At 41.9% G+C, this 13,226-nt stretch overlaps 1 protein-coding gene across 1 annotated transcript in view; it reads right to left on the reverse strand.

Annotated features, from left to right (window-relative positions):
• The window catches only part of KLF8 (KLF transcription factor 8), a 268,709-nt gene extending 263,650 nt beyond the window's left edge, over positions 1 to 5,059 (reverse strand). Inside the window, exon 1 of the mRNA XM_046673630.1 lies at positions 4,440 to 5,059. The gene's annotated coding sequence lies outside the window, so the exon portion shown is untranslated. The remainder of the gene's footprint in view (positions 1 to 4,439) is intronic.
• Between the last annotated feature and the right edge of the window lie 8,167 nt (positions 5,060 to 13,226).

A 13,226-nucleotide genomic window follows, 5' to 3' on the forward strand; every position in this document is an offset into this window, starting at 1 on the left:
GAGATGCAGATTTGTTATACAGGCTGTCCTCAGCATATAAATGGCTGAAGCATATAAAGAGCTGAAACTCTTAAGTTTATGAGATAACCCAAATAAGGATTATAGAGTGGCAAGACAAGAGAATGAAAAGGGCAGTCAGAGAGGTAGGTGGAAATCCAAGGTAGAGTAGTGTCATAGAAGACAAGGAAGGGGAGGTTTTAAAGAAGGAAGGAACATACAACAGCCTTAAATGTGGTAGTGAGTCAAGTATGTTGAAAAGGTAAAGAGAGCACTCTGGACATGATATTTAGGGGATCTTTAGGCAACTTTGGCAAGAACAGTTTCAGTAATGATTTAAATGGAAACTGCAGGAAAAAATGGAGTGATAATTTGAGTGAGTGTTGTTAAAAAAAAAAAGATCAATTTAGACCAGAGAAAGAATGTGTTTGCAAGCTGAAGATTAGGAAGTATAGCATAATAGTCAAGGTATAGGCTTCACAGACTGGATTCAAATCTCAGCTCTGCCAATTACTAGTTGTGTAAACTTGGAGAAGTTGCTTGATTTTTCTGTGCCCCAATTTCCCTAACTGAAAAATGGGTACAATAATAGCACTTAATTCATTGGATTGTTGTGAGCATTATATCAATTAACACATGTAAAGTGTTCAATAGAGGGCTTGGCACAGAGTAGGTCTTCAATAAATGTTAGCTGGGAGAGGGGTGGTGGGATGGGTAGGATAACCAAACAAGAAAAAGAAAGTGAAGAAGATAGGAAAGAAGGAAACTGATGCAACAACTTCTCAGAAGGTATAAGAGAGAATCGATCTTCTTCTGGTTACTAGCTGTGTGACCTTGGTAAGGTACTTTAGTTTTCTGTGCCTCAGTTTCCTCATCTCTAAAATGGAGATGATAACAGTGTCTACCTCACAAGGTTTTTGTGAGGATTAAATGGAATGATACATGAAACACACTTCCCACTGGTAAGGACTTGGGGAGAAGGATAGTGAATAGCTTAGAAGAAATCATGAGTGTCAGCAAGACTGAAAGTTAAAAAATGTTTCCAAGTGAATAATTTTCACAATTTCACGATAGAGTAAAATAGCGCTATAAAATATTATGATGTTTTCTTAAAAAGTTTAAGCATTCTTCTAGTGCTAATAAATTTGTGATTTTTTGATTAAAGTACATTGAAAAGACTTTTTGTATTTAAGTAGTTTCAAATGTGTTTGAAACTCTTTTCAGATAATTATGTTATAAAACAATGGTATGAAACTAAATTGTATTAGTTGGCATGAATTCAGCAATAATCTTACCAAGTTTTTCTTAAAGGACCATTGTATCCAAAGCATAAAAATATAAACCATCTTGGTTGGGTTAAGATGAACAATGCGTTAAGATTCATCCTCCTTACTAGAGTAAAATTTTAAGTAAAATAATTGTTGATTACTTTCTTTAAAAATGGCTTCCTATCTCACTCAAAATAAAAGCCAAAGTCTTTACAAGGTCCTGTGTGATCTGGCCCTCTCTGTCTCTCTGATCTCTTGTCCTACCACTCTCCTCCTCTCCACTCCAATGACACTGGCCTTCTTGCTGTTCCTTGAATACACCAACATTTTGCACATTCTAATTCCTCTGTCTAGAACACCCTTCCCTCAGGTATTCTCATGGCTGGCTCTCTCTCAGTTCATTCACATATATTCTTAAATACCATGATATCAGACAAGCTTTCCTTGACTGCTCTATATTAAATAGCTCTCTCCAATTGCAAGTACCTTATATCCTTTCTTCCACCTTATCAACACCCAAAAAATATCTTATTATGTATTGTCTTTCTCTTCCACAACACACCCTCATTAGAATATAATCTCCAAGAGGGCAGGGACTTTGCTTTGTTTATTGCTATATAAGTCTTATTCCGTGCTGGCACAGAGTAGATTCTCAAGTATTTGTTGAATAAATGAATTAATGAATATCATAACACAATGTACTTTTGTGTTGATATCTTCGTCCATCACAGCTCTCCACCCTTGAAGGCTGAGCAACAACTAGGAAGGAGCTCAGACCAAAGTACATGTAAGGGCAAGCTAATTAGTCTAGGCAAGAGAAGTCTACCCCACCAGATCCAGGCATTCCAGAAGGGAAATTGGGGGTCAAAACTACTGCTAGTAAAATACAGAGAAAGAGAGCACAGTGTTCTTTCTGCAGTTATTCCTTATGAAACTGTTCTACCTCTGCATAGACAAAATTCTCTACAATCCCAGGAAGTAGAATGCATGACACCAAACAATTTAAATTACTCTAGGAAAGCCACTTGAAGCCCTTGGAGAAGGATTTCTATTGTTTGCCTGTAGTACTTGTTAGTGAGTTCACAAACCTTTCATTGTCCTAGAAAAAGAATAACCATATTTCGGCAATGGTATCTTATGACAGCTAAGAACTGCCTAGTACCCATATCCCGCAACAAGAAACTTTCCCAAAGAAAACAAAACTAACATGAACACAAAGGGGCAACCAAATGTTAAAATGGAAGCACAGCAGTCCCTCACATATTCCATGCATGCCAAATGCAGGAGGCTGGCTATGTAACCAGCACATAGTTCCTTCCCCACCTTCCATGCAAGAGGGAGGATAGCAGAGTTCAGTAGATGCGACACGTACAAAGTGTTGGCTCTGGGACAAGACTGCACTCCTACTGATAAAAGTAACCAGGAGACTTCCAGTTGAATTCATGTTTCCTTTGATTTTAGGAGGCCATAGGCCAGGGACTTTAGGGAGAAAGAATCCTAAGTGAGGCTTTCTTCTTTATCTGAATCCAGTGGACTCAATGATATGGCCATTCAGAAGAAGGTTATTTTGAGGTGTGGAAAACCAATTGAGGAGAAAGGGGTTGAAGGAAAAGTGTTTTAGCTAAACATTGACAGGAACCTACAACTGACTTATGCTCTTGATGGGAACTGGCACTGGGGATGCAATAAAACCCAGCACATTAAAGAGGGGAGGGACTCTGTGCCTTGCATTTAAAAACAGAGACAGCTGAACTGGTAAATTGCAGAGGGCTGGGAGCTGTGGCATTCCACTGACCAAAAGGAAACTTTCAAAGTGAAATACTAGTCCTAAAACCTCAAATAACACATTTCCATTGCTTTGACTCGTGAGATATCATTAGGCTCCCTCCCTAGGCAGAAACATGAGACAGACAGACATGGAAGAGATGTCACTGGTCCATATGAGCCCTTCTAACAAGTCTCCACCACACTAGTTTTTGGGGTTTTTGGATTTTTTTTTTTACCCGAGGAGAGAGCTGGTGAAGCCCTTCTCCCCAACACAATCTTCCCAATTGGACATGGACATGGGAATGACACATTAGCCAAGGTGGCCTTAACTTCCCTTTTGAAGCATCCTGCCTCTCTCACTTTGCATGCAATTTTGACTTGAGTTCCTATCTCTTCAGCTGGATCTCCCAGTCACTTGGGATTAGGGATATGGATGCCTGGTACTAAAGAAAATACAACAAACGTTAACCATTGTAACTTTGATGTGACAGAAGCTCGGTAAATGTTGGAATCAAATTCAACATTCATCTCCATATCCTAGGAAGAAACCTTGCCCACCAATCTCTTAAGAAAGAAGTCAGTGACAGCACTTTACATGGTCTTCACATTACAGACACCACTCAGCAGTAGGAACAGCTACAGGCAATGAATCTGGCATTCAATAAATATTTGTAGAATGAATGTTTTCAAGTCATCTGCACTGCCACTGCATCTCTCAGGAAACAAATTTTCCCCTTCAGCTAAAACTGCAGAGCCAATTGACTCTGCAGTTAACTAATGTGAAACTTGGCAACATTGCCTAGGGTGCACCTCCTGAGAATCAACTGGATATAAGAATCAGGTTTAGAGGCTGGTATGAGGAAGAAAAAACTGTCCTCTCCACACAAATTCCTCCAACACAGTAGTGTCTTAGTAAGGTGAGTCACTGCCATCCTTCTCGAGATTGAATTTCCAGTACAGATTTCCCTCAGTTGATCTAGTGCGCTGCCCCTTTAAGAAGCCAAGCAAGATGGAGCCCTCCCAGCTCTCAGCTAGAGGCTTTAAGCCACCTGATAGGAATGCTGGAGTGAGACAAAAAGAAAGAACGCCCGGAGGGGGTAAGTCGCGGTTCTAACGACAGAAGGAGAAATCAAGGCTCTAATGATACAACGACCAAACTCTGAGCACGCCTATCCCGCCTACCCTGTGGGTGGCAGCTTCCCTAGGCTCTAAAGCACCACCTCTCCTCCCCTCCCCTCCCCTCTCTTCCCCTCCCCTCTCCTACTTATCCCACCCCACCCTACTCCACCCTCTGGATCCTCCTTGAAAGTCTCCTTCGGAAAGGTGCTTCCTTGCTACCCAGCTGAGACCCTAGTGAGGGTGGCAAAAGGAAGAGGAGGGTTTGTAAGCGAAATGAAAGGGACTTACTTTCGGATTCTGCGCCTCCGGAGGCATCCTCTCCTCTCAGCCCAGGGCCAGGGCCGACGGGGCGGGGCCGGGGTTGAGCTGGTGGAGCCGGGGTCCTCACTCCCTCGTACTACAAACCTAGTTCAGTGGAGAGTTAGCGGCAATGGGCACCGACTAGGGCCAGTGTATACTCGATTTTAAATTACCTCAAACGGAGACGAGGGTTTACGAAAGTTGACCGGGGGTGGGAGTGGAGATGAGCTCTAAAACCCTCCTTTTCCTCCCTTTCTGGCTAGCTTCCCCCACCCGGCATTAGCGATATCTGGGGCAATGGTTTTCTTTTTGCTTCCTTGTGGTTTCTTCTCCCAGCTGCCCGTCCCAGACCCCACCCAACGGCTCCACCCCATGCACTGCTACACTTTCTGTCAATCACCAGCCCCTTTAAAGCTGCACCGCACTACTTGGGTTTTTGTCCCTCTTTGGCGGGCAGACAGAACCTTGGACCTCCTGGCCTCTCCAACAATGCCTTCGACCTTTCTGCTGAGTTAGGGAAGCTGAGGTTAGTTGCTAGTGGCAGTCCCCCCGCCCCCTCTGCTCTAAAGCTTACACAATCGGCTCCACCCAAACTCCTCCTGGGCCGGCCAGGCTATGCCATACCCCACCCCATCTCCTTTCTTTACTCTGTTTCTTGTAAAGAGTGGGTCCCTAGGCTGCCAGATAGCCAAGAAAGTTCCTGAGGAGGCGCCCTCTTTGGCACCGCCCACTCCAGTGCAGTTTCTGAAGTGGCTACAACCAATCTTCTGTCCCTAAGGCCTCTTCACTCTGCCTGACCCGGTATGCTCTGTCTTCTCTATTTCTCATCTGTGTGCGTCTGCAGGTTTCTGACTAGAATGGGGTGGAAGAGAGGGTGGGGATTCCCACAAATGTGCTTCATGCCTTTCACTCACCCAAAACAGCAGTCCCACACCAAGGCCCCCTTGGTGACTAGGCAGCTCAAAGTCAGAGAAGGCCCCTGAGGTCCCATCCCCAGGTATTAGTAGAACTCCAGAATGACCCATCAGAAATTATATTTAATGCCATTCTCCATTCCAGTTAATGGCAACATCTGGTTGCTCAGGCCCAAAATCGTTGACTCCCTTTTTTCTCTCATACTTCACATCCAGTTCAAGAAATCCTGTTGGCTCTGTCTTAAAAATATGTCCAGAATCTGACCACTTCTCACCATCTCCACTACTACCACCCTGGCCCTAGCCACTACTATCTCTAGATCCAGCCTTTGCGTACCCCTTAGACTTTATTTATAAAACCTTGTTGACTCTCCTCTAGCCATGATCTCCTTTTTATTTCAATATGCAAAGATCTGTCTGACCTCTGGAACTTTGCACTTCCTTTTTTTTCTACCTGGTTCTACCCATGGTGGGCTCCAACGTCCTTCAGATCTTAGAGAAACTTCCCCTGACCACTGAGATTAAAGTAACTCCCATGGCTGTGACTTTATCCCATTTTTATTTTTATCAAGGTACTGATCACAATCTTATGTGTATGTTTGCTTCTATGGTAAAGAGTCTCTCCCACTAGAGTATAAGCTCAGTAAGAGCATGGACTTCATCTATTTTGTTCTCTGCTCTATCCTCAACATACTGAACAGTGGCTGCCATATAGTAGGTGCTCAATTAATATTTGTTGGAAGAACAATTGAAGGTGATATCTTCTGGGATCTATCTGAGTGTTATTTTGTGTTTAAACAATAAACAAACCAAAAAAGAAGACAGTAAAGAGAAGCACATCTGTTATGAACCATTTGCCCCATCTATTCTCCCTTAGGACATCCATCTGGATACCTTGCCTCTGAGTTAGCAGTGGTAGTTGGAGCAGTTACCTAGTGGCTTTTAGGGTTTGCAGCTGATTGCTGGTAGTTGACTTAAGTGTTTTTAGTTTTGTCAAGTCAGTGCTAGGGAGCTTAGTTCTTGAAGGCCTGGTTCACCTGAATTAATAAAATAATAAAATCTCTGTCTCTAGATGTGTTTCTTACTTTGGAGTCAGGTTATCTATATATGCTCTCTCATACCCCCAAGGATGTATTAACTCATTTGACTCCCACAACCTCCCTATGAAATAGGTATTGTTATTATCCTCATTTTACAGGCAAGAAAACAAAGCCCAGGGAGATAGGTGAGTTGCAGACAATCGCATCCCTAGGAAATGGTGAAGCTAGGATTTGAACCCAGGTAGTATGGCTGCAGATATGCACACTTCTCCACTACACTATATTTCCTAAACTAACCTTAGAGTCAGTCATGATATTGGGAAGAGCAGACATCCCAGTTTGCTGGGTGTTAATTGGTTAAAGATGAAGGGAAGCAGCTGAAATTAGGGACGTTTGTTACATACAGCAAGAAGGATAGTTTGAGCAATTCTGTAAGCTGTGACCTTGACACAAGGTCATATGAGGCAGCCACTTCTCTTTTCCAGTGGAAGGACCTATGGCTGTTTAGCCTCAAGAAGAGAAAACTCAGGAGGACAAGAATCTTGTCTTTTAGGCCTATCTTAAGCTGTCATTGATATGTCCTTGATTGCTTATCCATCATGTGTCCAAACCTCAGCTATCTGCCTACTCATAGAAGCTACTCAGCTCAGGCCAATTCTCTGGACTTCTGGCCATGGATGACAGATACGTCTTGCTAGGTTGCTGCCTGTACCTGAGCATGATACCATCGGGAAATTTAAAAGATACCATGGTTATGTTCTCAGCACAGTGCTAAATACTGTGGAGCATAGACAGAGAAAGTGTCTGCAGGATTAAAGGTCAGAAGTTTCCTGTATACCCAGCACTACCACTTATTTGCTGTGTGACTATATGTAAGATTGCATGCAAGGGCCTCATATTTCTCATCATACAATGAGAAGGTTGAATTAATGGTTGGAAAGGGCTCCTTCCACCTCAGAAATTCTCTGTCAGTTCCCTTTGGTCAGTTCAGTGGTGTCAGAAAGTTCTTATGACAGGAAAAGCCTGGAAATATTATATCTTCTGGGGAAAGTGAATACATCCTCTTAATCTCATTACTCTTGATATTAGATTTTAGTAGATACCACATGGGATGGAGTGCACATCCAATTAATAAGGATTTACCTTCTTTGGAAATGGTTTGAAACCATAGATTACATGGCCATGTCTGGTGTCTGTGATATGTGAACCTCACCTTTTGACCATCATAGCTTATTCCAGGAGGAGATCCCTGGTCCAGATGGGACAATCAGTTTCTGTCTCCCAGGAACGTGAAACTTTGAACTGAAACAGGGACTGGTGTATTAGGGGGGAAATGTCACATTAAAGCTGGAGAGAATACCCATAAGTTTATTCTGCTGTTGTACGCAGAGCTGACTTGGTTCCTGTCCTTTCTTATTTATTTATTTATGTATGTATTTATTTATTTATTTATTTATTTATTATTGACATAACATTGGTTTAAAACATTATGTAAACTTCAGGGGCCAGCCCGGTGGCGGAGCAGTTAAGTGCACACATTCCACTTGTCAGTGGCCCGGGGTTCACCAATTCGGATCCCGGGTGTGGACATGGCACCGCTTGGCACACCATGCTGTGGTAGGCATCCCACATATAAAGTAGAGGAAGATGGGCATGGATGTTACCTCAGGGCCAGGCTTCCTCAGCAAAAAGAGGAGGACTGGCAGTAGTTAGCTCAGGGCTAATCTTCCTCAAAAAAAAAATTATATAAACTTCAGGTATGCATCATTATATTTCGACTTCTGTGCAGACTCCTGTTTTCCACCTAAAGTCTAGTTGTCATCCCGCCACATACATGTGCCTTTTTACCCCTTTCACCTTCGCCACTCCCCCGTCCCCTCTGGTAACTACCAATCTATTCTCTGTATCTATGTGCTTGTTTGTTTGTTGTTGTTGTTTTGTCTTTTATATATGAGTGAAATCATATGATATTTGGCTTTCTCCATCTGACTTATTTCACTTAGCATAATACCCTGAAGGTCCATCCACATTGTCACAAATGGCAAGATTTCATCTTTTTTCTGGCTGAGTAGTATTCCATTGTGTGTGTGTGTGTGTGTGTGTGTGTGTGTGTACCAAACCATTTTTATCCATTCATATGTTACTGGGCACTTAGGTGGCTTCCTAGTGTTGGCTATTGTGACTAATGCTGCAATGAACAGGGTTTCATGTATCTTTTTGAATTAGTGTTTTTGTGTTCTTTGGATAAATACCTGGAAGTGGAATAGTTGGATCATGTGGTAGTTCTATTTTCTCTGGATGGTGTATCCATTGATGTAAGTAGAGTGTTAAATTCCCTACTATTATTGTGTTATTGTCAATTTCTTTTATGTCAGTTATTATTTGCTTTATGTGTTTAGATGCTCCTATGTTGGATCCGTAGATATTTATGAGTTTTATAGCCTCCTGTTGGATCGTCCTCTTTATCATTATGTAAGTCCCTTCTTTGTCTCTTGTTACAGCTTTTGTTTTAAAGTCTATTTTGTCTATTATATTTATTGCTACCTCAGCTTTTTGTTTCCATTAGCATTGTATATCTTTTTCAGTCCTTTCACTTTCAGTTCATGAATGTATTTACGTGTGAAATGTGACTCTTGTATGCAGCATAAATATTGGCCTGGTTTTTTGAATCCATTCAGCCACCCTATATTTTTTGATTGAAGCATTTAGTCCACTTATGTTTAAAGTAATTATTGATAGGTATGTACTTATTGCCATTTTGTTACTTCTTTTCTGAGTGTTTTTGTAGTTCTTCTCTGTTCCTTTCTTCTTTTCTTACCGTCTTCCCTTGTGATTTAATGACTGTCTTCATTGTTATGTTTGGGTTCCTTTCTCTTTATTTTTGTATTTATTATAGGTTTTTGTTTCATGGTTTCCATGAGGTTTATATATAATAATCTATGTTTATAGCAATCTGTATTAAGTTCATGGTCTCTTAAGTTTAACCTCTTACTAAAAGCCATACGCTTTTCTCCCCCCCCCCCATGTTTTATGTTTTTGACATCATATTTTGCCTCTTTTAATTTTGTGTATCCCTTAACCTTTATTATAGATATAGACGATTTTAGTACTTTTGTATTTTGACCTTCATATTAGCTTTATAGCTGGTCGATCCACTACCTTTACTATATATTTGCCTTCCTAAGTGATATTTTTTCTTTGATAATTTTCTTATTCCTGTTGTGGCCTTTTCTTTTCCACTTAACAAAGTCCCTTTAACATTTCTTGTAAGGCCAGTTGAGGTGAGTTACTTTAGTTCTTGCTTGGCTGGAATATTTTTTTATCTTTCTTTCCATTCTGAATGATAACCTTGCCAGGTGGAGTATTCTTGGTTCTAGGTCTTTTTCCTTTCATCACTTGGAATATATCATCGCGCTCCCTTCTAGCCTAAAGGTTTGTGCAGAAAAGTTAGCTCATAGCCCTATGTGGTTTCCCTTGTGTGTACCTTGTTGCTTTGGAGATTCTCTCTTTAATTCTTGTTATTCTAATTATAATGTATCTTGGTGACCTCTTTGGGTTCATCTCTTTTGGTACTTTCTGTGCTTCCTGTACCTGGAGGTCTGTTTCTTTCCACAGGTTTGAGAAGTTTTCAGATATCATTTCTTCAAACAGGTTCTCTTCCCATTTGTCTCTCTCTTCTGTTTTTGGGATACACGTAATTCAAATGTTAGTATGCTTGACGTTGTCCCAGAGGTCCCTTAAACTGCCTTCATTCTTTTTAGTTCTTTTTTTCTGTTCAGCTTTGGTGGCTTCCTCTACTCTAGCATCCAGATTGCTGATGTGTTCTTCTGTGTCATCTACTCTGCTGTTGATTCCGTCTACTGAATTTTTCATTTCCATTATTGTGCTCTTCATCTCTGATTGGTTCTTTTTTATGTTTTCTATCTCTTTGTTGAAGTTTGTACTGTGTTCATCTGTTCTTTTTGCAAGTTCAGTGAGCATCATTATGACTGTTAGTTTGTACTCTTTATCAGGTAGATTGTTTATGTTTGTGTTGTTAAGTTCTTTTTCTGAGGGTTTCTCCTCTTCCTTTTTTGCAACATATTCCTTTGTCTCCTCATTTTTCCTACTTCTCTACTTATTTCTCTGAATTATGTAGATTTTCTCAATTTCCTGACTTTGGAAAAGTGGCCTTATTTAGTAGATGTCCTTTGGGGCCCAGCACATGCTTCCTTCTCATCACCCAGGGGACTCCAGGGATGTCCCCTGTGGCCTGCATGTTCCCTTCTGTTGTGGCAGGGCTGCTATTTCTGGAGGCACAGGGGTAGACCGGGCTGGTCCCTGGGCCTACTGGTTGTAAGGCCTGGCCATGTGCCACTGCTACAAGTGTGTTATTGGGTGGGGCAAAGTCCCCAGCATGGCTGGCTATGAGGCCTGGTAGCACATGACTACTGTGGGTTTGCTGGTGAGTGGGTCAGACCCCTGATGTGGCTGGTTGTGGGGTCCAGTGGCACACAAGTCCTGCAAGCTCACTGGTGGGCATGGGGACCCCTGCCATGGCTAGTTGCCAGCCTCAGGAGTGTGAAACTACTGCAGTCCATCAGCCTGGCTGTCTGCACAGCCAAGAGGCGCTCAGCTATCTGGGGTACACTGGTGGGTTGGGGAGCACCTCGACAATGCTGGCCATGTCATACACAGCTGTTGCTAGCTGATTCTTGGGTGGGACAGGCCACAGACACCAGCTGGCTCTGCAGCCAGAGAGTACACAGCTTCTTCATGAGTGCTAGTGGGCAGGGCAAGCCCTTGCTTTGGGCTAGCTGTGTGGCCAAGGGGCATGCAACTGCCTCAGGTGTGCTAGTGGGCAGACCAGGCCTCTGGGGCAGCAGTGTGTGACTGCTTCAGGTACTTTGGTGACTGGGGAAGGTCCCTGGGGTGGGCTGCCTGCACTGGTTGGCTGCACTTGATAGCTTTGGGTGCTCTAGTATGCAGGGAAGTCCTCTTTGCTGACAGGCTAGAGAGAGGATTCCATATGGCACCTGCCATCCTCTGTATCAGTACTGCTGAACTAGGTCACAAAAATGGCTGATGCCAGTGCTGCAATCCCTGGTGTGGGGGCCCAAACCACCTCCTGATTCTGGGATGTGCTTCAAGCTTAGTAAGTGAGTCTCTTTAACCAATGGACTATATACTTTTCTGTCTGGTGTTTTTGTGGTGATTTCCACGTCAAGTGAGTCTGCTTGTGGACCCTTTAAAGGCTGATTTTCCTTTCCCTGAAGTTCTATAGTTTTCCTGGGTATATTCCCTGTTGCTTTTCAAAGCCAGGTGTTCTGAGATCTCATCTTCCTTTTGCTGGTTCTAAGGGCTGTGGTGTCTAATGTGGAGCTCAAGTCCCTCACTCCTCTTGGAAAAGCTCTGTACCTTTGAGATTGCTCTGAACCATGGAGCAGCATCGTTCTGGTGTGTTTTTTTCCTCAGCAGGACTGTATCTCCACCTCTTCCATGCCTCTCTGTGTTGTCACTTGTTATGGAGTTTCTTTTTTATCCAGTTTCCATATCTCTCTCAGAGGAAATTGTTCTATAGGTAGTTGTAGGTTTGTTGTATCCATGGGAGGAGGCAAGCTCAGGATCCTCCTACGCCACCATCTTCCAAAGTCTTGGTTCCTGCCCTTTCCGAGTCAACTTCTCCCTTAACTCTATGAGATATTGCACTATCCTTTCAATAAAGTCCCTATTCCTCTAACTTTTTTTTAAATTTTATTATTTATGCTAGCCATCATCTACTTCCTATCTACTGCTATATAATTACTATATGCCTGGCAAAAAGTTGGTGCACAATACTTGTTATAACAGTTTTTCTCTCTTGACCTCTCTACATGATCTCATTCAGTTCTGTGGCTCTGACTATAAGCTGATGAATACCAAAATCTATGTCTCTGAACTCTAGATCCATACATAGATCCTCTCTGAGCCTTAGTTTTCTCATCTGTAAAATGAGAACAATAATAGCACCCACCTCAGAACTGGATTCTTGCTACCTCTTCTTCTCAATCTGTTCTTTATGAGTAGCCAGATTAACTTACAAAATGGCCAACCGGACATGTCATTCCCCTTCCTAATGACTTCATTGCACTTAGGGTAAAAGCTCAAGTCCTTACCATGATCTACACAGGGCCCTGTCTAGTCTGGCCCTTGGCTGCTGCTCCTAAGTCATCTTCAATTCTCTTCCTCAGGCCTCAGTATTCCAGTACTCAGTACTTCCTGTCTATAGTTCCTCAAGATTGGGATGATTTTTCCAATTTCAGGGTCTTAACACATGCTACTCTTACACCTCAAGTATTCTTCTACTCACCCTTCACTTGGCCTGCTTCTATTAATTATTCAAGTGAAAATTAACTGTAGCTTCATGCAACCCAATGGACAAATCTTAATAACATAATATTCAATGAACAAAGAAAGTCCCAGAAGATAGCACATGGTTTAATTTCAATTCATAAATTTCAAAAATAAGTAGAAATGAGAAATATGTTGTCTATTTATATGTGTACATATTCATATATATATGATAAAAGTATATTTTAAGGCAAGGGAATGATAGGTACAATATTCAGGTTACCTCTGGGAGAGGGAAGGAGAATAGGATAGAAGAGATACCCATAGGTAGATATGAGTTATTAGTAATGTACTAGCTTTTGGGTTGAGTGGTGGATTCACAGATATTTGATATAATATTAAATAAATAAATGATGTAAATGGACCACCAGTGATCGTGTGTCAAGAACCAAGTATCATCATTAATCCAATTCTACATAACTGAAGTCCATTAACAATGTTTTTAAAAAACT

This window comes from Equus quagga, chromosome 10, assembly GCF_021613505.1.
Source record: "Equus quagga isolate Etosha38 chromosome 10, UCLA_HA_Equagga_1.0, whole genome shotgun sequence".
NCBI lineage: Eukaryota > Metazoa > Chordata > Mammalia > Perissodactyla > Equidae > Equus > Equus quagga.